The sequence below is a fragment of the Bactrocera dorsalis genome, chromosome 1 (genome assembly GCF_023373825.1).
Source record: "Bactrocera dorsalis isolate Fly_Bdor chromosome 1, ASM2337382v1, whole genome shotgun sequence".
Lineage (NCBI taxonomy): Eukaryota > Metazoa > Arthropoda > Insecta > Diptera > Tephritidae > Bactrocera > Bactrocera dorsalis.
Window position 1 is genome coordinate 39,911,829 of NC_064303.1, and position 26,992 is coordinate 39,938,820.

The window sequence follows — 26,992 nt, forward strand, 5'->3', positions numbered from 1 at the left end:
CCTTCGTTTACCATTCGAACTAAAGAACGCCTCCTCACTGTGTTGATGACATATGTATTTAGGCCTTACATTAGCAAATGTACGTATGTATATATTGATGATGTCCTTATATATTCAGCAACCACCTGAACGATATAAGAAAGACATTGCCAATATCATACAAACTTTACATAAAGCCAATATGAAAATCTCAGACGAAAAGTCACATTTTTTACAGAGACAAACAGAATTCCAGTAGCACATTATTAAAAACGGTGGAACTGCAGTAGATTTCAAAAAAAATCGAAAGCATAGATAAGTACAAAACCCCTGAAAACCTAAAAGAACTTCGATCATTCTTGGACATGACCTTATAAAGGGTGATTTTTTAAGAGCTTGATAACTTTTAAAAAAAAAAAAAACGCATAAAATTTGCAAAATCTCATCGGTTCTTTATTTGAAACGTTAGATTGGTTCATGACATTTACTTTTTGAAGATAATTTCATTTAAATGTTGACCGCGGCTGCGTCTTAGGTGGTCCATTCGGAAAGTCCAATTTTGGGCAACTTTTTCGAGCATTTCGGCCGGAATAGCCCGAATTTCTTCGGAAATGTTATCTTCCAAAGCTGGAATAGTTGCTGGCTTATTTCTGTAGACTTTAGACTTGACGTAGCCCCACAAAAAATAGTCTAAAGGCGTTAAATCGCATGATCTTGGTGGCCAACTTACGGGTCCATTTCTTGAGATGAATTGTTGTCCGAAGTTTTCCCTCAAAATGGCCATAGAATCGCGAGCTGTGTGGCATGTAGCGCCATCTTGTTGAAACCACATGTCAACCAAGTTCAGTTCTTCCATTTTTGGCAACAAAAAGTTTGTTAGCATCGAACGATAGCGATCGCCATTCACCGTAACGTTGCGTCCAACAGCATCTTTGAAAAAATACGGTCCAATGATTCCACCAGCGTACAAACCACACCAAACAGTGCATTTTTCGGGATGCATGGGCAGTTCTTGAACGGCTTCTGGTTGCTCTTCACCCCAAATGCGGCAATTTTGCTTATTTACGTAGCCATTCAACCAGAAATCAGCCTCATCGCTGAACAAAACACGCGCGCGAAACACATTTCGAACCGAACACTGATTTTGGTAATAAAATTCAATGATTTGCAAGCGTTGCTCGTTAGTAAGTCTATTCATGATGAAATGTCAAAGCATACTGAGCATCTTTCTCTTTGACACCATGTCTGAAATCCCACGTGATCTGTCAAATACTAATGCATGAAAATCCTAACCTCAAAAAAATCACCCGTTATTTCAGGAAATTTCTTTTCTCACTTCTTTCTGTGAAGAAGGATCAGAAAGTTGTTCAATTTATAATTTTTAGCTTTGCCATCGTCGCGAAAAGAGGCTTGCTGGCAAAGGCATGCTTGGGGAGATGTGTTGGTGTCTGCTATTATGAATGAAGCGAGTTTGCTTTTTCAAAGTGCGCTTACGTTCATGAATGAAAATGTTGTTGTTGTGTGTTTTTCTACAAATTTGGCATCGACTATTTGGCTGCTAGTGACGCTGCTGATGCTATTTGAGAATATGTATTGTAGTTTTTGTAGAACAATGTTTGTAGTTTTTGTGAGCGAAATACTTACATGAATACGCATATATGTATGTATGTAGGTTTGTGTATACATTATTTTTTAGGCAATGTCATACACACATATGTACATTTAGAGCAGTGCGCTCACATTATGTTACTGATAAACGATAATATCTTGATTTGAATTATACTTAGACTAGCTGTCCCCGCAGCCATTGTCTTGCGTGAAATTATGTATTTTGAAATCAAAAGAAAGTTAAATTTATCATTTCATTTTTGTTTTTTTTTTTTTTTCAATGTAACGCAGCTTTACATTTTATTCGTCTTCGCTAAAATTGAAATGGTACAATTTCGGTTGATAGTTCCGGTGGTTCGATATCAATTCCATCTTCCCTTTATCAATTCATGAAAGATGAACTCATCACGAATGTTTATCCGAACGTTGGCCAAATTGTCATAACTGCGATTCCTTGAGTGCACGCGCAATTTTAGCTGCCAAAAATACCGATGTTAATTACATAAACTGGAAGGTTCAAAGTCAAATTCCGGGAGGTTTGCGCTCATACAAATCGATCGATGACAATGAAGACGAAGCCGTGAATTATTCAGTGGAATTTCTAAATTCTTTGGAGAGGCTTGGTATACCGCATCATAATTTGCGTACGTTTGATCTGTCATTATTACGTTTCACAATTTTTATTCGTCGAAACTGTGTAATGGACCCCAATGATTGTGTCGCAGTTATCGAGTACAAGGGGACAGCCATTTAATTTCAAACGTATTCCGTTTCCAGAGAAAATTGCATTTGCGATGACATTCAACAGGACACAAGGATAGTCGCTAGAAGAGTGTGGCATAAATCTGGAAATACGATGTTTTTCGCACGACCAGATATACGTGGCGTGTTCACGAGTTGGAAACCCATCTTCTCTGTATATTTACGCACAGAAACTAAATATAATTGTTTATCAAGCTGAGCTACATTAAAAAAAATTAATGATTTGCAACACAATATATTGTAAATTCAACTTTCTTTTCATTTCAAAACGCATAATTTCACGCAGGGTAACGGGTGCAGGATCAGCTAGTTTGAAATATTAATTTATTTAAAATTAAAAAATTAAATTAAAGCAAAATAAAATTAAAATAACGTTTCCTAATTTTTCTCGATTTTGTAAAAATAATTAAAATTTTTACCATTTTCCAGAAAGTAATGGTTCTTATAATACAAAATAATCACCCATAAGTGACTTAGAGAATGCTTTGTCTATTTTTCTTCAAAGCATTTCTTCTTATTTATTCTAGCATGAATTCAGTCGTTTTACATATATAATATTTTTTCCACTGCACGTGCTCAATTCTGCTAAATAGCAGCGACAACGGCGAATTCCTTACTTTGATTCTATCGGCTCTGTTAGCCGCCAAATTGAACATCATACGGAATTCAATTTGCACCTTCTCTATATTTTACATTCTCTGGCCCGGCGCGTTTTTCAGACTGCATCGCAAACAACGGCCACGGCGATATGGCGGTTTTGTTTACTGTTTGAATTTTTTAATTCATAATATCTTTTGAATTAAAAGTCCAATTTAAATAATTTAAAAACTATTTTATAGGTAGCTAAATGGTCTTGACCATAAAATAATTTATTTGGATAAGGATTAATATAAACACATAAATAGCATGGTTTGAATTTGGATAGCATTTTCATTAATGTTTAAAATGAAAAAAGTTGCTGTAGTGACATAACTACATACAATAGTTGGACATATGCTACCGCGGAGTTTTTTGTAGACATTATGATGTTCTTCAATATTGTTGTACATTATTTTGTTCTATCGCTAATAGTTTCGACAGCGCATTCGACGAAAGACATTTTAAGACTCATTTTTCTACACCTTGTTTGTTACATTGTTCAAATTTTACCAAGGATCCCTAATTTTTTTCAAAATGAAATGTAACCTATGTCAAATTAGAAGAATATATCATTCTATTGGTGAAAGATTTTTTTAAATCGGCCCAGTACTTTTTGAGCCTATTCATTACAAACATACAAAAATAGGTACAAATCTTTCCTCTCTATAATATTAGTGTAGATATGGGAGCTCAGAGAAGTATTGCGTAAAGGAGAATATTATGTCACATACTTTTAAATTTTTTTTAGCGTGAAGAAAACTTAAAAAATTTCAATTGTTTAACAAAAAATTATGTAAAATATTATTATTTAAAAAAAGGACCATGAAAAATATTTATAATATAACGGGTGATTTTTTTGAGGTTAGGATTTTCATGCATTAGTATTTGACAGATCACGTGGGATTTCAGACATGGTGTCAAAGAGAAAGATGCTCAGTATGCTTTGACATTTCATCATGAATAGACTTACTAACGAGCAACGCTTGCAAATCATTGAATTTTATTACCAAAATCAGTGTTCGGTTCGAAATGTATTTCGCGCTTTACGTCCGATTTATGGTCTACATAATCGACCAAGTGAGCAAACAATTAATGCGATTGTGACCAAGTTTCGCACTCAGTTTACTTTATTGGACATTAAACCAACCACACGAATGCGTACAGTGCGTACAGAAGAGAATATTGCGTCTGTTTCTGAGAGTGTGGCTGAAGACCGTGAAATGTCGATTCGTCGCCGTTCGCAGCAATTGGGTTTGTGTTATTCGACCACATGGAAGATTTTACGCAAAGATCTTGGTGTAAAACCGTATAAAATACAGCTCGTGCAAGAACTGAAGCCGAACGATCTGCCACAACGTCGAATTTTCAGTGAATGGGCCCTAGAAAAGTTGGCAGAAAATCCGCTTTTTTATCGACAAATTTTGTTCAGCGATGAGGCTCATTTCTGGTTGAATGGCTACGTAAATAAGCAAAATTGCCGCATTTGGGGTGAAGAGCAACCAGAAGCCGTTCAAGAACTGCCCATGCATCCCGAAAAATGCACTGTTTGGTGTGGTTTGTACGCTGGTGGAATCATGGGACCGTATTTTTTCAAAGATGCTGTTGGACGCAACGTTACGGTGAATGGCGATCGCTATCGTTCGATGCTAACAAACTTTTTGTTGCCAAAAATGGAAGAACTGAACTTGGTTGACATGTGGTTTCAACAAGATGGCGCTACATGCCACACAGCTCGCGATTCTATGGCCATTTTGAGGGAAAACTTCGGACAACAATTCATCTCAAGAAATGGACCCGTAAGTTGGCCACCAAGATCATGCGATTTAACGCCTTTAGACTATTTTTGTGGGGCTACGTCAAGTCTAAAGTCTACAGAAATAAGCCAGCAACTTTTCCTGCTTTTGAAGACCACATTTCGGAAGAAATTCGGGATATTCCGGCCTAAATGCTCTATAAAGTTGCCCAAAATTGGACTTTCCGAATGGTCCACCTAAGACGCAGCCGCGGTCAACATTTAAATGAAATTATCTCCAAAAGTAAATGTCATGAACCAATCTAACGTTTCAAATAAAGAACCGATGAGATTTTGCAAATTTTATGCGTTTTTTTAAAAAAAAAAGTTATCAAGCTCTTAAAAAATCACCCTTTATATTGGAGTTGTTGGAACTAAAACGTTACCATCTTCTTCTTCTTCTTCACTGGCGTAGACACCGCTTACGCGATTATAGCCGAGTCAACAACAGCGCGCCAATCGTTTCTTCTCTTCGCTACGTGGCGCCAATTGGATATTCCAAGCGAGGCCAGGTCCTTCTCCACTTGGTCCTTCCACCGGAGTGGAGGTCTTCCTCTTCCTCTGCTTCTCGCGGCGGGTACTGCGTCGAATACTTTCAGAGCTGGAGTGTTTTCATCCATCCGGACAACATGACCTAGCCAGCGTAGCCGCTGTCTTTTAATTCGCTGAACTATGTCGATGTCGTCGTATATCTCGTACAGCTCATCGTTCCATCGGATGCGGTATTCGCCGTGGCCAACGCGCAAAGGACCATAAATCTTCCGCAGAACTTTTCTCTCGAAAACTCGCAACGTCGACTCATCGGTTGTTGTCATCGTCCAAGCCTCTGCACCATATAGCAGGACGGAAATTATGAGCGACTTATAGAGTTTGGTTTTTGTTCGTCGAGAGAGGACTTTACTTTTCAATTGCCTACTCAGTCCGAAGTAGCACCTGTTGGCAAGAGTAATCCTGCGTTGGATTTCTAGGCTGACATTGTTGGTGGTGTTAATGCTGGTTCCAAGATAGACGAAATTATCTACAACTTCAAAGTAATGATTGTCAACAGTGACGTGAGTGCCAAGTCGCGAGTGCGACGACTGTTTGTTTGATGACAGGAGATATTTCGTCTTGCCCTCGTTCACTGCCAGACCCATTTGCGTTGCTTCCTTGTCCATTCTGGAGAAAGCAGAACTAATGGCGCAGTTGTTGAAGCCAACGATGTGAATATCATCGGCGTACGCCAACAGCTGTACACTCTTGTAAAAGATTGTACCTGCTCGATTCAGTTCTGCAGCTCTAATAATTTTCTCCAGCAGCAGATTGAAAAAGTCGCACGATAGGGAATCACCTTGTCTGAAACCTCGTTTGGTATCGAACGGCTCGGAGAGGTCCTTCCCGATCCTGACGGAGCTTTTCGTGTTGCTCAACGTCAGTTTACACAGCCGTATTAGTTTTGCGGGGATACCAAATTCAGACATCGCGGCATAAAGGCAGCTCCTTTTCGTGCTGTCGAAAGCAGCTTTGAAATCGACGAATAGGTGGTGAGTGTCGATTCTCCTTTCACGGGTCTTTTCCAAGATTTGGCGCATGGTGAATATCTGGTCGGTTGTTGATTTACCAGGTCTGAAGCCACACTGATAAGGTCCAATCAGCTTGTTGACAGTGGGCTTTAATCTTTCACACAATACGCTCGACAGAACCTTATATGCGATGTTGAGGAGGCTAATCCCACGGTAGTTGGCGCAGATTGTGGGGTCTCCTTTTTTATGGATTGGGCATAGCACACTTAAATTCCAATCGTTGGGCATGCTCTCATCCGACCATATTTTGCAAAGAAGCTGATGCATGCTCCTTATCAGTTCTTCGCCGCCGTGTTTGAATAGCTCGGCGGGCAATCCGTCGGCCCCTGCCGCTTTGTTGTTTTTCAGGCGGGCAACTGCTATTCGAACTTCGTCATGGCCGGGCAATGGAACGTCTGCTCCATCGTCATCGATTGGGGAATCGGGTTCGCCTTCTCCCGGTGTTGTGCTATCACTGCCATTCAGCAGGTTGGAGAAGTGTTCCCTCCATAATTTAAGTATGCTCTGGGCATCGATAACTAGATCACCTTGGGGGGTTCTACAGGAGTATGCTCCGGTCTTGAAACCTTCTGTAAGCCGCCGCATCTTTTCGTAGAATTTTCGAGCATTACCCCTGTCGGCCAGCTTATCCAGCTGTTCGTACTCACGCATTTCGGCCTCTTTCTTCTTCTGTCTGCAAATGCGTCTCGCTTCCCTCTTCAACTCTCGGTATCTATCCCATCCCGCACGTGTTGTGGTCGATCGTAACGTTGCGAGGTAGGCAGCCTGTTTTCTCTCCGCTGCGACACGGCACTCCTCGTCGTACCAGCTGTTCTTTTGCACTTTCCGAAAACCAATGGTTTCGGTTGCAGCTGTACGTAAGGAGTTTGAAATGCCGTCCCACAGTTCCCTTATACCGAGTTGTTGACGAGTGCTCTCAGAGAGCAGGAGTGCAAGCCGAGTAGAAAATCGTTCGGCTGTCTGTTGTGATTGCAGCTTCTCGACGTCGAACCTTCCTTGTGTTTGTTGGCGTGCGTTTTTTGCTGCACAGAGGCGGGTGCGAATCTTGGCTGCAACAAGATAGTGGTCCGAGTCGATGTTAGGACCTCGGAGCACACGCACATGAATTTACCGACCGTATTGCCAAAGATACCTTCTTTGCCCACCCTGGCGTTGAAGTCGCCAAGCACGATTTTGACATCGTGGCGGGGCATCTCTCATAAGTGCGCTCCAAGCACTCATAAAAAGCATCTTTGGTCACATCGTCCTTCTCTTCCGCCGGGGCGTGGGCTCAAATAAGCGATATGTTGAAGAACCTCGCTTTGATGCGGATTGTGGCTAGACGTTCATTCTCCGGAGTGAATGATAGTACTCGGCGACGGAGTCTCTCTCCCACCACGAATCCAACACCAAACTTGCGCTCCTTTATATGGCCACTGTAGTAAATGTCACAAGGACCTACTCGTTTCTGTGCTTGTCCCGTCCATCGCATTTCTTGGACGGCGGTGATGTCAGCCTTTATCTTTACGAGGACATCTACCAGCTGGGCAGCGGCACCTTCCCAATTAAGGGACCGGACATTCCAGGTGCATGCCCTCAAATCATAGTCCTTATTTCGTTTGCCATGGTCGTCATCAAAAGGGGGGTCTCTCATCCGAGGCTGTTGGTGGTTTTTCATTGGGGGTGTTTTTTTACGTGGCGGGTCCCAAACCCAGCGCACAACCCTAAGTAGGGGATATTTCGCCTTCTCACTTTAGCTCGCCTTCAAACGGATGTTCTTAGGCTACCCAGAGGATACTTGGTCAAAGACCGGAAGTCGTGAGCTGCTTGAGTCATATGTAAAAGAATCGTTTCTGGCCACTCCCAAGTGAATGGCGATCAGAGAACTTTCCTCACTTGCGTGAACTTCTACACATGACTCCATCCTCCATCAAATAGACGAAAAAAAAATTGACTCACTCCACATAGCATAAAAAAGTCCATTGCCAGTCAAAATTTTATAAAGACTTCTAAACGTTATTATTACAATAATTTTCAATTGTTATACTAAAATTCAGTTTCTGCTAAAACAATTAGTTTTGCTATATGTGACTCTTAAAATTCCGTCCTTCATTAAAATGAAGTAAACAGAATGAATAACAATCAAAACTTAAATGACATTTTTCTTGGTATTCATTTAGTTTTAAGTTAGGCAATTAAAATCATTGTATAGCTTTTTCGCAAGAATATGAAAAGGCCTTACTATATCACTTTCCACTTTCCAAATTTTGTCGTCCACAATAATCTTATTAAATTGTATGGCTTTATCAATTAACCTATGTTGACTGTGTAATTGTACTTTTACCCTATTTATTTAAAAGTTCTCCACGAAAATTAATCCCTTAATTAAATACTTGCCACAACAATAACAAAGTAAACGTGGAGAGCAGGAAAGATGCCTAGATTTTTTAGCAGCAAGGACTAAGTTCATCTAATATTTGATGGAGTGACCTAGCGTTCAGCCACTTAAAGTTTGGAACTCTATTTAATAGTTGTGCCGTTGTGTCAGTGTACATATGTATAAGCCGCTTATCTCCGAGCAATATAAACTTTTGATTTTCAATTAAAGTTATATTTAGTTTTGCAGGTCTTGCCCGGCTTCTAGATTATATCATCATTGCCTTTTTCTTTCTGTTTCACTCAATAATTTCATATCTTTTATGTTGTCTTTTCTTTTACTAAACTTTGTAACAGTTTGGCTGTGGCTGAACTCCTTCATGGTAGCTTAAATAGATTTTCATCGAAACTATCCTGCATTGGAGAGAAATTTTCATATTTACTGTCTCCTGCCTTCTCGGTGTTTATTGTTCAGCCAATGTGCTTTTATTTGCGTGTTTTGAGAAAATGGCGAGTTACGTCATTATTCAAAATTTATGAACAACTTTTCACTTCAATAAATAGAACACTAAGCGGCCGAAACAGCAAAGCAGGAAAGCAGAGTAAGGAAAACTTATATAATGCCAACTTTAAATGCACTTTTACTTTCAATGTAGTGTTTTTTTTTTTTTTTTTTACGAGGAGGAAGCATCGAAAGCCTGGACCCCATGTCAGTGTGGAATTTTAATCCGAACTAAACCTCCTACCGTCCTGTACCATTCCCCCCGGTACCACCGTCAAGTATTACGTCGGGAGGATGGTTGAGTGACACTCATGCGTACGTGATGGTCAAAATGCAGTCAGTTACAAGTTGCATTTACTTGGCCCCACCTCTGTTGGTCGAATAACCCCCCTTGTACAGTGTTCGTCGCCCACCCTTCCCGTCACGTCAATGTTAGTGTGTTTGGGTCGTGGTTGTTCGATATATTTAACACCTCTCTTCTCCGCTGCTGTTCGCTAGCACGTTGGGATTTCATAACCCTTGCTGCCACTTCGCTTGCCGCTTTCCATTTCTCTGCTGATTCGACCATTTGGTTTACCAAGTTATCAGGAGTTGGCTCTACACCGAACGCATTTTTTAAGTGCTGCCTCTCATGACTATATTTCGGGCAATAGAAAAATGAGTGTTCTACATTTTCGATGGTATCGCCTCCGCAATGATCGCATGTGTCGTTATCTTCATGTCCGAATCGTTTTAGGTATGCTTTGAAGCAGCCATGTCCTGTGAGGATTTGGGTTAGATGGAAATCTACCTCGCCGTGCGGTCTGTTTAGCCATGGTTCGACGTTAGGGATCAGTCGGAATGTCCACCGCCCGTTTTCGCTTTCCTCCCAGCGTTTTTGCCAGTGATTCACCGCCTCTGTCCTTGCAATTTCTTTTAGTGTAATATGCGATAACCTGACATTTGTAAGACATTGGATGTCTTTGGCCAAGAGGTCTAATGGGTGTAGGCACGAAATTATTAGTGCAGCATCTTCCGATACTGTGCGGAATGCAGAGCATACTCTCAACGCGCAGGTGGCATATATTGAAAAGAGGCCACGCCGATAAGATTTTATATCGAGAGCTTTTTCCCATATCTGGACGCCGTCCAGCGCGACTGACTTTAATACACCAGCTAATAGCCGCCTTCTATTTTGCTTTGGCCCGCGGGTATTTAACATTAACCGGGTTAGGGCTCTGCACACTTTTGTAGCTTTTTCGCATGTGTACGCTAAGTGCTCCTTAAAGGACATCCTTGCATCAAGAATAATACCCAAGTATTTAATTGCCGGTTGTGTAGTGATGCTTACACCCTTTATGCTGAACGTGGTAACTTCCCGAACTTTTCTGCCAGTAATGAGAACCGCCTCGGTCTTGCTCTCCGCTAGGTTTAGTCCGTTAGTTTCTAGCCATTCGCTTATTAACGTTATTGTCCTGTTGGTAATCGTAACTATATCGTGTATGTGCTTTGCTGTAACCACGACAGCGATGTCGTCTGCGAACCCAAAGATGTGAACGTTTTTAGGTACCTTCAGTCGCAGTACTCCATCGTACATGATGTTCCAGAGTAGCGGCCCAAGTACAGATCCCTGGGGTACTCCACCGGTGACTTTGTATTTTTTGGAGCCTTCGTTTGTGTTGTAGCTTAGAGTTCTTCCCTCGAAATAGCTTACAATAATGTTGTAAAGGTATAGAGGCACGGAGAAGCTTTTTAGTGCCCTCAATATACTATGCCAGGATGCCGAGTTAAAGGCATTCTTTACATCCAGCGTTACCACCATACAGTACTGTATTGTGCCTCCTTTCCATCTCTTACCACTTATAGCCCGTTCGGCCAGGGTCTTTACTAGAGTTACCGCTGCAGCTGTGGATCTTGCCTTTCTGCATCCGAATTGGTTTGGGGATAATCCGCTGGCATCTTCAATTGCCTTATTTAGCCGTTGGGATATGATCCGCTCCAGAACCTTTCCAGCGGTGTCTAATATGCAGAGGGGCCGGAAGTGGGACGGTTCTGTCATTGGTTTATTGGGTTTCGGCAGTAATATAAGATATTGCCTTTTCCAAATGGTGGGAAAGCGGCCTTCTTGGATGCATATATTACACATTGTTCGAAAAGGTGCTATGTTTCTGGCAATCGCCGTTTTTAGCGCTACATTCGGAATTCCATCTGGTCCCGGGGCTTTAGATGGGTTTAATCGTTTACATGCTTCTCGGACTTCTTCATTCGAAACAGCCGGTATATTCTGTCTTTGTGGAACTCTCACGATCTCTTGATGGTGTGGGGGTCGGGTAGGGAAGAGTTCGGAAACTATTCTCTCAATTATTGAAGGGGAGGTTGGCATTTGTCCGCCCGTTCGGAGTTTTCCCATTACCGTTTTGTAGGCAAGTCCCCAAGCGTTGTTCTCAACATCGTCGCACAGTTTAAGGAAACATTCAAGCTTACTTTTTTTGATTGCATGTTTTAGCAATTTTCTTTTCTCCTTGAACTGTTTTTGGAGGGTGGTGTATTCCGATGTACCACGTGACCTTTGGTACGAGCGTCTTGCTTTCTGGCATTTCTTACGTAATTTTGCGATCGTCTCGCTCCACCAATGTACTGGGGGGCGGTGTTTGCGCCGAGATAGCTTGGACATTGAAGCGTCGCATGCACTCTTAATACAACTCATAATAGACCGGGCAGCTTTGTTAGCCGACAACAGATTGTCGGGAAGGGTAGTTGGACTGAAGGCTTCTTCAAAGAGATCTGGGTCGAATGTTTTGAGTCGCCAGTTACTTTCCTTTTGGGTCGATGAACCCTGTCGTGTGTGTGTAGCATTAATTTCGAAAATGATTGCGTAGTGATCGCTAAAAGTGTAATGGTTGCTGATTTTCCAGTGAGATCTGCGGACTAAACTCGAGTGAACAAATGTTAAATCAATTACCGATTGTCGGCCACCTTTGTTAAAAGTGCATTGATTGCCTACGTTTAAAATCTCCAGATCAAGAGAAGCAAAGGCTTCTAGTAAGGTTTTTCCTCTGCTGTTGGTTCTTTTGCTTCCCCATTCGATAGCCCAGGCATTAAAATCACCAGCTATTATCACTTCGGTTTTGCCTCTGGCATCGACCACTAGGTTGTCGATAATACGCCTGTATTCCTCGTCGCTAAGGCTAGGAGGTAAGTAGCAGCTGTATATATTAAAATCATTGATCGTTGTACGGACAAAACCATCTGAAGAGAAAGGCGATTCCAGCTGCGCAAAGTTGGGATTACATTTCCATATAGCCGCTTTCTTTCGCGTGTCGCTTATCCATGTTACGCCTTGTCCGATTTTGTATGGTTCGCTTAGTAGAACTACATCAACTGACTGTTTTAATAAGTCGTGTGCCGCTTGGCAATGATTTGCATTAAGTTGTAAGAACCTCATGTGATCTGTTGAGCTGCTTTCTTGTATATTGGGCACCTGACGCTTCCTGTAAAGTGCTCAATTTCTTTTGTCCCGGCTTTCAAGCAGAGAAAACATTTTGGTTTGTTATTGCAGTCCTTTGCCTGGTGCTCCCCTTCGCCACATCTCCTGCAGAGTCTGGACCTGTCCTCATTTGAGCTTGTTTTTGCAGTGTGTCCGTAGTCGAGACATTTAAAGCATCGCTGTGGTTGCCTATATTCTCGTATACGGCAGTTTACCTATCCAACTTTCAGCTTTCTAGTCACTAGAAGCTGTCTAGCTGCTTCAACTGAGAGTTTAATAAATGCTGTTTGGGTGTCTCCATAAGACTTTCTTAAGCTCTTGATTGACGAGATCGTCAATTCAGAGTTTCCTAGTTCTCTCTGCAGGGCATAAAGAACTTCTTCCTTGCTTGTGACTTCATCAAGGTCTTTGCACTCCAGTAGAGTCTCCTGGGTCAGAAGTTTAAAGTGGGCTTGATCCCAAAGACATTTTTCCATAGTCACCTTAGAGTCGGTTGGAATCACTGCTCCGCTCAATTGTAGTAGCATTTCACCCCTTTGCGTTTTGCGTATCTTTGTCACGATATTTCCAAATCCGCTGAGTGTTGAGTCGGACTTGATTTTCCGTAGCATCTCCGCATAAGAAAGGTCCCCATTTTTTGATATTAAAATCGCTTGGGGTTTTGTCTTTGGCAATTTTGCTATCTTCTGGTTGCCTTTCTTAGCTACTATATTCCACTGTTCCTCCATTGGCTTTGTTGTTGTTGCTTTATTAATGGACCCTTTCGTTGGCTGTGTGGCTAATTGATTTATTGCTGGCAACTTTACAGTGGCTTCAAACATTTGCTTAGTAGAAATATCATTCGTTATTTCTGATCGCTTGAACTGACCAATTAGGCTTGTTCTTGCTCGGGTTTTTGGCGAATTGATACAAGATCGCTTACTTTGTTGTTGAGTCTGCTCCTCCGCCATTGGTTCTCCGCTGAGTGTAATGCGACCTCTTTTTACCTGGGCGGTCGGGTGGATTGCCGACTCTCTTGCCTCTGCTACTACTTGTTTTTGCAATTGCGAAATTTTGTCAATTATGTTTCGCCTTTGTTTTTGGCCATGGGTGAGCGCGATTAACTCTTCTATAAGTATGCCTAGAGTAGCAAGCGCGCTCTCTTCTTCGCTCGCACTTATTGCATCTTCTTTTCTAGTGGTGCCTTGTGTTGGCAGGTCGGCTGCGCTGGCTTGATTAGTTGCCATTGTGATGTTATTTGATGGAGTCACATCGTGCGTGGCCGTATTTGATGGGGTCACCTCTTTTAAAGTTGGTGTAACAACTTTAATTGTCTGGGCGCTTTGTCGATCAGGCGATCGGGCGGTCTTGTTGCTCCTTGTAAACGGGCTACAATCCTCCTTGTTACCAGAGATGGCATGTGCTGCTTTGGGTTTAGCTGATATTTCTCAGCTATTCCTATAGCAGTCCACTAGTGTAGCTGTTGCTCAAAAATTCCTCAGCGTGAGATGCCCAGGAATTTCTCTTTGTGTGGATTGTGGATTGTGGGATCTAAGCAGGTATCAAAGGGAGAGCTAAGAAGATGCGCTCTTCGCAATTTCCCTTTTGTGCTAGCCTTTTCCCAAATAAATAAATATTTTTTAAGTGTTTTAACACTCACCGCCTTTGTAGTTTTATTATGCTCAGTTTTTTGATTAGCTTGAGCTGATGTGGACACTGTGTGTGTTTCCGCGCACTTAGGAATTAATTTAGGATTATTTCTTATCGTATTTGATGCCATAAACGGAGCACCAAAAAAAAAACACGTCACGTCACTAACTCGCTCACTCACAGATCAGATCAATGTATGTAGTGTATCGTTGAGAATACGTAGGGTAGAAGGGGAAGCATTCGCCACTGGGGCACATTCGCCACCCACGGTTATCTCTAAACCCAGTATAGCAATCGAACTTGAATTATCGATAATGTTTGCTTCATCTGACCACCTCTTGTTTAACTTACTTTGGAAGTTGAAGTTTGCAAGTGATCGTAAACAGTTGCGTTAATCCGTTTTGTGTTGCAGTGGAAAGTTTTTAAAGTTCGTATTTTTATACTCTCGCAACAAAGTTGCTAAAGAGAGTATTATAGTTTTGTTCACATAACGGTTGTTTGTAAGTCCTAAAACTAAAAGAGTCAGATATAGGGTTATATGTATATACCAAAGTGATCAGGGTGACGAGTAGAGTTGAAATCCGGATGTCTGTCTGTCCGTCCGTCCGTGCAAGCTGTAACTTGAGTAAAAATTGAGATATCATGATGAAACTTGGTACACGTATTTCTTGGCTCCATAAGAAGGTTAAGTTCGAAGATGGGCAAAATCGGCCCACTGCCACGCCCACAAAATGGCGGAAACCGAAAACATATAAAGTGTCATAACTAAGCCATAAATAAAGATATTAAAGTGAAATTTGGCACAAAGGATCGCATTAGGGAGGGGCATATTTGGACGTAATTTTTTTGGAAAAGTGGGCGTGGCCCCGCCCCCTAAAAAGTTTTTTGTACATATCTCGGAAACTACTGTTGCTAATTCAACCAAACTCTACAGAATTGTTTCCTTCAGGCATCTCCATATACAGTTCAAAAATGGAAGAAATCGGATAATAACCACGTCCACCTCACATACAATGGTTATGTTGAAAATCACTAAAAGTGCGTCAACCGACTAACAAAAAACGTCAGAAACACAAAATTTTACGGAAGAAATGGCAGAAGGAAGCTGCACCCAGGCTTTTTTTTTTAATTGAAAATGGGCGTGGCGTCGCCCACTTATGGACCAAAAACCATATCTCAGGAAATGCTCGACCGATTTCAATGAAATTCGGTATATAATATTTTCTTAACACCCTGATAACATGTGCGAAATATGGGTGAAATCGGTTCACAACCACGCCTTCTTCCAATATAACGCTATTTTGAATTCCATCTGATGCCTTCTCTGTATAATATATACATTAGGAACCAATGATGATAGCGGAATAAAACTTTACACAAATACGGTATTTGAGCTGAGGTATCCCTTGTGGAAAAATTGTCGTGATCGGACTATAACTTTTCAAGGTCCCTAATATCGAACACGAAGAAGAACTCAGTGGCTAACCTAACCTAACCTAATTTTTCATCGAAAATATCGGTAAATCTCTCAGAATTTAATTCTTATTAATTTTACAGCAAAATAAAAAATATGTACTCGTAAATGACGGATAATGAAATCTCGATTATCACTTTATCATGCGAGAGTATAAAATGTTCGGTGACACCCGAACTTATCCTTTCCTTACTTGTTTATAATAACTTTGTTAATTAAGGTGTTCAGTAAAAGATTTTCATAAGTGTGATACCGACTATATTGCTTCTAGTAAAAATACAAAAAAAGTTGATAAAGTGCTGGAGAGTGTAAAACAAAGTGAGTTTTGAAGCATGCCTGCACCTGGGGCACATCCGCCACACTACAGGTGGGGTTGTTTCGCCGGCATATGGGCCCAATGGCGTAAATCCACCACCGGCATATGTATCCCATGGGGTAAATGCACCACACGCATATGTACCATGATGGGATAAATTTACCATACCCCATCTGGAAAATTAGCACATGAGTAGACATATTAAAACGTGGGAAATATTTAATAAACTGATAAGCGCATTTTGGTACTTGTATCAATATTTTCCACATAGGTTGTTATTAGCACCATGGTTCGAAACTATAAAAAAAGACAGACCGAAGTGATTTGGATGAGAAAAAAGTTAAACTTGATCAAGGATGTTCTTTTAAAGAAATTCAATAAAAGTGAATCTGCGCGAACCTGTGGCTTGAAACGTACTACGTTACGAGACCGACTAGCGAAGATAAATAAGGAAAGAGCTAAAGCACTTGATGATTCTGGGCAATCCTCGGACGATGACACATTTTTGTTCTCTTCGAAATATAGCTCAAAGCAGATATTTAAAAAAAAATGGAAAATGAAATAGCAGAATACTTCAAAGTATGTTCAAACCTCCAACATGGATTCACGTACAGCGCTGCACGGAAGTTCGTTTTTGATTATGCTGAAATGAATGAAACTAAAATCCCTTTACCCTGGACAAATAATAAAATAGCAGGAGTTGATTGGATGCAAGGCTTCATGAAACGACACAGTGATTTAAGTTTGAGAAAACCTGAAAACACCAGCCTTGCGCGTTCTATGTCTTTTACCAAAGCAGCTGTTATGGCATTTTTTGACAATGTGCACATTCTGTATTGTAAATTTTCGTTTGCTCCTGTCGACATTTATAATCTTGATGAATCAGGAATAACAACTGTTATGCCTCCTCCAAAGGTATTTTAGCACGTTTTCTTTACCTTTTTGCATTTGTACATACATCTTTAACCTCACCTAATGGTTTTTTTGCTAGGTGATTTCGACGAAAGGAAAGCGTACTGTGTCTCAGGTGGCGTCCGCGGAAAGAGGTTCTTTAGATACCATGGTGGGCATAATAAATGCTACTGGAAATGCCCTTCCACCAGTATACTTTTTCCGGGAGTTAAGTACAAAGATCACTTTGTTAATGGTGGTCCCAACGGCTGCGTAGGTATTGCTGCTAAAAGTGGGTGGATGTCAACGGACGGCTTCTGTGAAGTTCTGAAACATGTTCAAAAAAACACCCGATGTTCCTCAGAAAGACCGATTTTCCTTTTTTTGGACAATCATGTTTCGCACTGCAGCTTGGCTGCTATAATGTTTTGCAGGGAGAATGGCATCCACATGATAAGCTCCTCACCGTATTCGTCGCACAAGTTACAGCCCTTGGACTTATCGGTATTTGGACCATTTAAAAAACATTTGGCCACGTCATATAGTGATTTCTTTTATCCAATCCTAAACGAGCTATTACGATTTACGATATACCCCAACTTTCGAAAATTCCTTTTTAAAAGTCCTTCCTTTTCAAAACATATGCAAAGGTTTTTCCACAGCTGGAATAAGTCCATTTAACAGACAAGCAATTTCTGAGGCAGACTTCATTAGCGTAGATGTCAAACATCAAACTGCTGATATTGACTTTGCATTAGAATTAGTTACAAAACAAAACAATGTTTCAATTGAGCCTGCTACTCCTTGCGAATCTTCACCCATACCATCTGTTGGCAAAACTCCAGAGCAAGTTCGCCCTATTCCTAGAATAATCAAACCTTTTAACTCTTCGAAGTCAAGGAAAGGTTCATATAAAATTCTTACATCTACACCTTCCAAGAAAGAAAAGGAGAAAATTAAATCAGGGAAGGTGCTGCCACGAAAAACTACCAAAAGGTCCTTGACTTTTAAAAAAAGAGTATCCTCGGATGAATCATCAGATGATGATTCCTTAGTTACAAGTTTTGCAGATACCGATAAATCTATTGGATCGTTCTTTGACTCCGAGAGCTTGAATTTGAATAATTACGTTCTTGTGCGGTTTGAAGGTCCACAAGATCAGTTTTACGTTATGAGGATCCTAGTGCCCTGGCCGAGCAGGGGGGTCACATTAGTGAGATGCATTTTTGGTCTAAACACAATGGGTTATAACCATGCACACCCTCATAATAACCCTCACATAAACACTATGTTGACAAGTAAGGAAGGGCTAAGTTCGGGTGTCACCGAACATTTTATACTCTCGCATGATAAAGTGATAATCGAGATTTCATTATCCGTCATTTACATATTTTTTTTTTATTTTGCCGTAAAATTAATTAGATTAGTAGTTCCTGAGGTATAGTTTTTGGTCCATAAGTGGGCGACGCTACGCCCATTTTCAATTAAAAAAAAAAGCCTGGGTGCAGCTTCCTTCTGCCATTACTTCCAAAAATTTAGTGTTTTTGACGTTTTTTGTTAGTCGGTTAAAGCACCTTTAGTGATTTTAGACATAACCTTTGTATGGGAGGTGGGCGTGCTTATTATCCGATTTGTTCCACTGAACTGTATATGGAAATGCCTGAAGGAAACGACTCTATAGTAGTTTCCGAGATATGTACAAAAAACATAGTAGGGGGCGGTGCCACGCTCACTTTTCCAAAAAATTACGTCCAAATATGCCCCTCCCTACTGCGATCCTTTGTGTCAAATTTCACTTTAATATCTTTATTTATGGCTTAGTTATGACACTTTATAGGTTTTCGGTTTTCGCCATTTTGTGGGCGTGGCAGTGGGCCGATTTCGCCCATCTTCGAACTGAACCTTCTTATGGAACCAAGAAATACGTGTACCAAGTTTCATCATCATATCTCAATTTTTACTCAAGTTACAGCTTGCACGGACGGACGGACGGACAGACGAACGGACGGACAGACAGACATCCGGATTTCAACTCTTCTCGTCACCCTGATCACTTTGGTATACATAACCCTATATCTGACTCTTTTAGTTTTAGGACAAACAACCGTTATGTTTTTGTTCACATAATACTCTCCTTAGCAACTTTGTTGCGAGAGTATAAAAATAATCAAATAATGGTCGGGTGAATATCTATAGCCTAAGAACATCCGTTTGAAGGTGAGCTAAAGTGAGAAAGCGAAACATCCCCTGCTTAGGGTTGTGCGCTGGGTTTTGGACCCGCCACTTAAAAAAACACCCCCAATGAAAAATTACACACAGCCTCGGAAGAGAAAACGGCTGTGTAAACTGTTGTTGAGCGACACCAAAAGCTCCGTCAGGATCGGGAAGGATCTCTTCAAGCCGTTCGATACCAAACGAGGTTTCAGACAAGGCGAATCCCTATCGTGCGACTTCTTCAATCTGCTGCTGGAGAAAATAGTTCGAGCTGCCGAACTTAATCGAGCAGGTACAATCATCGATATCATCGGCCTCAATACCCGCGCCGTTAGTTCTGCTTTCTCCAGACTGGACAAGGAAGCAAGGCAAATGGGTCTGGCAATGATCGAGGGCAAGACGAAATATCTCCTGTTATCAAACAAACAGTCATCGCACTCGCGACTTGGCTCTGACATCACTGTTGACAGTCATAACTTCGAAGTTGTAGATAAATTCGTCTATCTTGGAGACAGCGTAAACACCACCAACAATGTCAGCCTGGAAATCCAACGCAGGATAACTCATGCCAACAGGTGCTACTTTGGACTGAGTAGGCAAGAAACAAAGTCCTCTCTCGACGAACAAAAACCAACCGTCCTGCTATATGGTGCAGAGGCCTGGACGATGACAACAACGGATGAGTCGACGTTGCAAGTTTTCGAGAGAAAAGTTCTGCGAAAGATTTACGGTCCTTTGCGCATTGGCCACGGTGAATATCGCATTCGATGGAAAACGATGAGCTGTATGAGATATAGACGATATTAACATAGTTCAGCGAATTAAAAGACAGCGGCTACGCTGGCTTGATCATGTTGTCCGATTGGCGAAAACACTCCAGCTCTGAAAGTATTCGACGCAGTAACCGTCTGAGGAAGCAGAGGAAGGGGAAGACCTCCACTCCGTTGGAAAGACCAAGTGGAGAAGAACCTGGCTTCGCTTGGAATATCCAATTGGCGCCACGTAGCGCAAAGAGGAAACGACTGGAGCGCTGTTGTTAACTCGGCTATAATCGCGTAAGCAGTGTCTACGCCAGTAAAGAAGAAGAAGAAGAAGAAGTATATCTATACGAGTCGTAAATATAATATATCCTAATACATGCTCTGCTCATATTCATCTTTTTTGATTTTTATGATTTCCAATATACTCCCAAGATGAAGCTGTACCGAATATGTAAGAAAAAACTTTCGCGTATTTATTAATTCATTGGTTAGCAAAACGGGTTATATTCTACGCTAGCACGTGGATGTCGATATAAATACACTATTTAAGTGGAAGTTCGTAAGAGTTATATTTTCAATAAATATAAAAAATAAATAAATAAAATGTGGTTATTAAAAATAGTGAGACTATCTGTTATACTCTTGTTTAGTTAACCAATGCTTCGAGACATAGGAATCTGCTGTAAATATTTCGTCTATTTAAGATACTTATTTTAGCTCAACTCGTCTGGCCTTCGAAAACTGTTGCCAAGCATATCTCTCAACAATCAAATAATTAAGGGAAAAACAAAAGTTCATCATACGCCATGTGTTACTTAACTGTCTACAGCGGTTTATTGCGCGGCTACCTTCCACATGCGTTCTACTTGCTGCAAATAGAATTCAGTTGATACGAATATTTATATTAAGTATAACCTTAAAAGTTCTAAAATCTTAAGAAGGTTAGAAGGCAATAATATTATCTAAAGATAGTTTTGGGAGAAACTTACATGGTTCCATCCTGCAAAACAAATGTAATTTCCACTGTTCGACTTTCTTTATCCATTTATCACTGTCTTCACTAACAAAAATTACAATATAATTTCTTACTTATTAGCGCTACCAACTTTTTGCGATTAATGATTAATGTGAATTTCGCTGAACTCATAATTCACAATTATTTATAGCCGTGTCTGTCATCAAAGCAACATTGGAATGAACCTTGAAGCTTAAATCAAATACATTTGAGTCTGGTTAAATCTAAACTAAAGTATGATGTTTTTCAGTGTTTACGAATAGTGTGATAATGACTTTATTAATTGCAAAATGTCGGTTTATTTATTATCATTTTTTTGCCCAACTCTGTTAAGAGTTTGCTAATAGCTAGCAACTAAAAAATATTTTAATTACGTTTAAACTTTTTTCTTGTGCCTATATAGTCTCTACTTTTATAAGCTATTTATCAAACAAAATTCGCTACAAATATTCGCATAAATCACTGGTTAATTCCAAACCCATGATTGTTAATATTTCACTCGAAATCTGGAAACAGACTATCTATAATTGACTTTTATAAGTGGTTATGAGGTTGTAATTGCTATAGGTACTACAGCTTTCGGTGAGGGTAGTGAATGAGCGGTAAGTAAAGGCGTCAAGTTATTATCGCATGTCAATCGTTAGACGTAATGCAATGTTTTCAACTTCATCAATTCCCATAACTCAGGACATGAAATTGGTGTACAATGGTTTATCATGTTTTTAAACAACTCTAAATGGCTTGTAAGATCTTAAGCCTTACTCCTTTTATACTAAGTGTTATTTTATTTCGGATTACCTCTAAAAGCAGAATATTTATAATTTCAAGAGGTTTTGAGTTTCTGTTGAAGAGGTAAGTTCCTTAAATGACAAAATAAGAGTAAATTTATCATTAAATATTACCCCACAATATTTCTCATTAAGAAGCATTACATTAGATTAAAAAAATTATAGTATATTAAATCTTATTGGGTGAAGAGATAAAATTTATTACATTTAAAAGGAAATACATCAAGTACATTTATAAACGTATTAAACAAAATGTAGGTATAAAATAAAAAGCTTTCGTTTACGTAAAATATAAATTGTACATGTAACAGCTGAAGTACATCAAACGTACTAACATTTAGAATTATTCCTATTTTATTTACCTTGTTGGTGGCGTTGCTGCGGAATTACAAAACTTGTATCATATAAATCTTAATTAAGCTAAGTGATCTAATAAAACAAAACACGAGTTTACGCATTAACGCTCTACAAAATTAAAGCTGTTGAAGTTACCAATTTCACTTTTTTTTTAACTTTTTTCATAGTAAAATGAAGAAATTAATAACAAACATTAAGTCCTTCATTAATTGTGAATGGCGCATATTAAGCTTGCCCTCTGCGTGTGAATATTACTCAAACGTCCTGTACATGAAAATATGCGTGCATCATATATGTATGTCTATATTAAGGTTGTGGAAGTGCGTACATTGCGTTTCATCACAAAGTGTACACCGCACAATGCTTAGTGATTACCGAAAAAAATATTACATAATAACCAAGGGAATAAATAATTCAATAACTTTACGATAACTCGTTTACTTCTCTTATATATTCCTTTACTGAAATTATAAGACATTTGGCTTTTTGTTTTTATTTTCACAATTTACTAATGTTTTCAACACATTTGACCTTAGGATGATTATCTGTTTATCTTGAACGAAATTGTAGCATGCAATATGTATGTATATTAAGTGATTGAAGATAATTAAACATTTACATTCTTCGGAATTGTGTTTTTATAGTGCAAATACTTATAAAGAAAAGATGGCGAATAGTTTTCAAAACATTATAAACCAAATTAATATTAAGCCACGAAAATTAATTTGCGGATAATTTCAAAGCTGCATTTCTGCTTGTCTTCATAAGATGTTTTGATCAAACCTGTAGTATGAGAACGACGTCGCTTTCTAATATGTTGTATGAAATTTAGTTTAAAATCTATATTTATATTATCGTAAGTTTTTGAGTAAAATAGTCAATACCTAAAATTTTTAATGTGTTACTAGAAGGTTCAGTTTAGACTATGGTCTCTGGTTGAGGACTTTTCCAAAAATCTGGAAACTTGTAAAAATGCAAATAGTTTTACTCAAACATATAAATAATATAATAGAATTTATAACAGTACATCTCCTCTGGCAAATACATAAATTAACTGTGAGAAAGTATAATTAGTGGGTAGGCTAGATTGTTACTTAAAGGACAACTCACTATTTTAGCGGAAACAATACAAAACATTGTTGAGAGGATAGTACGTTATAAATAAGAATGGGCGAACTTAGCCTATGTGCAACCAGCTCGGTAAGCCATTTGTATATTGTCATATTATTTGTGAACTGACTTGCATTTGAATATTTATTTATTGGCTATCAGCGGTTTCGCTGCAGATATGTGCCAAACTTTTACCTAGCTGTCCATTTCTTGTGAATACGGTAAAAGCGTATGTTGACTTCTATTGCCATACGAGTATGTGTATATACTAAATCTTTGTATGTATGCCTACGTGTATGTATGTACCAATAATGTGTGTATGTTGACGTGTCAAACCACCAATAGCCACTATCAAAGCACACAAACAAAAACACTTACTTACGCTATTTACGTGCGCGATGATACGAGGTTATATTTTCGAACTTTGTATCAATCTGAAGAAGCTATATGTAACTTATGTTAATTTTGTACACCCTATGTTCAACGACAGGTTGCGTCAAGACCTGAGCATAGATATTTTAAAAACCCCTAACTAAAACTGAAATTAGAAGAGAAAATGAATTTTGGTAAAAAATTATAAAATATATGAATTACATTAGTATTGTATACTTACCCTAATAATATTAAAAATACTTACCATAATCTATTACTTTAAGTTAAAAATGAATTACTCACCTCTTTTTGTACATACCTGTATACTTCCATTCCAACTGTTCTATCCCGTTAGTTTTAAGACTTAGGCTAAAGTAACTAGATGAGCTGAAATAAAGAAATAAGTGTTATTTTGACCGCAATTGAATCCGCACGCGTTTATCTATTTTTCGCTATCTCGTTCGTTCGCTTATTTTTCTTCACAGTATCGTGAGCCAAAGTGCAGGCAATTGGTTGAATTTTAATTTTTCAGTGATTTCACGTGTCCCGGACTATTATTTTTATCTCAAAAAACTCTTGAGAGATTTTCATGGCGCCCGAGCAGGGACGTGAGGGAGCGTGATTAGAAAATTAAAATAACTACATACAATATAAAATATCTTTTTCGCAACCCAATTGCCAAATGTGCGTTTTCGGTTTGCGGTTTTTCGGATCTTCGGTTCTCACGGTTCTCACGGTTAAGTGAAGTGGCAAGTTAAAAAAAAAAAAAAAATATTATAAAAAGGATTGAGGATCCAACTCTAAAAAACATATCTATGTACATAATATGTACATACATATAGTTAAAATATATTTGAAGTGCGTGCAGTCACACAATACAAAAAATATAATAAGTGGAACCTATAATAAAAATAACGAAATATACATTTACATACACATATAATATGAGTGCAGTGGAAATCTGTGGAAAAAATGTATACTATACAACTATAACGGGTGAATTTTTTTTTTGAGGTTAGGATTTTTCATGCATTAGTATTTGACAGATCACGTGGAGATTTCAGACATGGTGTCAAAGAGAAAGATGCTCAGTATATGCTTTGACATTTCATCATGAATAGGACTTACTAACGAGCAACGCTTGCAAATCATTGAATTTTATTACCAAATCAAGTGTTTCGGTTCGAAATGTGTTTTTCGCGCGGGTGTTTTGTTCAGCGAATGAGGCTCATTTCTGGTTGAATGGCTACGTAAATAAGCAAAATTGCCGCATTTGAGGTGAAGAGCACCAGAAGACGTTCCAAGAACTGCCCAATGCATCCCGAAAAATGCACTGTTTGGTGTGGTTTGTACGCTGGTGGAATCATTGGACCGTATGTTTTTTCAAAGAGGCTGTTGGACGCAACGTTACGGTGAATGGCGATCGCTATCGTTCGATGCTAACAAACTTTTTGTTGCCAAAAATGGGAGAACTGAACTTGGTTGACATGTGGTTTCAACAAGATGGCGCCTACATGCTGGCCACAGCTCGCGATTCTATGGCCATTTTGAGGAAAAACTTCGGACAACAATTCATCTCAAGAAATGGACCCGTAAGTTTGGCCACCAAGATCATGCGATTTTAACGCCTTTAGACTATTTTTTTGTGGGGCTAACGTCCAAGTCTAAAGTCTACAGAAATAAGCCAGCAACTATTCCAGCTTTGGAAGACGGACAACATTTCCGAAGAAATTCGGCGCTATTCCGGCCGAAATGCTCGAAAAAGTTGCACAAAATTGGACTTTCCGAATGGACCACCTAAGACGCAGCCGCGGTCAACATTTAAATGAAATTATCTTCACAAAAGTAAATGTCATGAACCAATCTAACGTTTCAAATAAAGAACCGATGAGATTTTGCAAAATTTTCATGCGTTTTTTTTTAAAAAAAAAGTTTATCAAGCTCTTAAAAAATCACCCTTTACATACAGTGTTAAATCAAGTGCTAAAATACTTACCGTATACTTACCTCAGCATAAAAATCCTAAAAGAAGAAAAAAGGAGAAAAATTGTGGAGTGTGTGCTTAGTGTAAAGTGAAAAATTCACCAAAGCGAAGAAGAAAGAATTAAAAATAAAAGGTGGTACTAAGGTTGGAAGGTGAATTTTATATGCGGAACAGTGGTGGGCGCAAATAAAAGCGCAAAAAGTGTTTGAAATACCAAAAATAATATTATAAATACGTTACTGTTAAAAAAAAAAGGAAACAGTTTTAAAACCTGTTTAAAGTGCCGCATAATTAAAAAACCGGTAAAGCCGGTAAAGTGCCGGTAAAAACGACAAAAACCGTTTCCACCGCTATCCGCAACTTTTGTGTGCTTCAATCCGCTGCTGTTATAACTCCACTGCTGCCATCACGTCGCTGCCTTCAATCTATTGCTGTCGTCGCTCCGCTGATGTTATAACTCCGCTGCGTGCCATCACGTCGCTGCCTTCAATCTATTGCTGTCGTCGCTCCGCTGCTGTTATAACTCCGCTGCTGCCATCACGTCGCTGCCTTCAATCTATTGCTGTCGTCCGCTCCGCTGCTGTTATAACTCCGCTGCTGCCATCACGTCGCTGCCTTCAATCTATTGCTGTCGTCGCTCCGCTGCTGTTATAACTCCGCTGCTGCCATCACGTCGCTGCCTTCAATCTATGCTGTCGTCGCTCCGTTGCTGTTATAACTCCGCTGCTAGCCATCACGTCGCTGCCTTCATCTGCTGCTGTCGTCAATCTGTTGCTGCTGTCGTCGTTCCGCTGCTGCCATTACTCCGCTGATGGTATAACTTCGTTGCTGCCGTCTATCCGCTGCTGGCTTAAGTCATCGTGGGAATGGAGCTGCCGCTGTATCCTGTGCCAGAGGGACGTAAGCGCCGGCAAACAGAGCCGACGCACCAGGTAACGAGTTGCGAATTATTGAAAGTGGTGTCATAACAAAAAAACAATAATAATAAAAAACTGCAAAACGCAACAACTTTCAGTTTTTTGGCTCTCCACAACTTTTCACATTACCACGCCTCATTTAACACATATATATACTATATCGTTTTCTACATATAATTATATATTTTACATAATATACGTATTATATACTATACTTATATTGAAGTGAATGTGAAGGGGATTTTGGAACCGGATTCGGCGGATTGTGCCTACGATTACAGAGTGCAGACGCCTTTTTGTAATGACGAATCGCCTAAATTTTAAAAATGGTTAATTCGGTCAGTTTTTTCGCATATTATCTCTTGTACTTCGCAAATTTAATCCTGATGGCAATATTTTTTCGCGGTAAATTTTCGACTGATGCTAGTGCTCACTTTGACATAACCAATCATCGGTTTGGCCTACCTGCTTTCATATATTTGAGAAATTTCGCTTTATA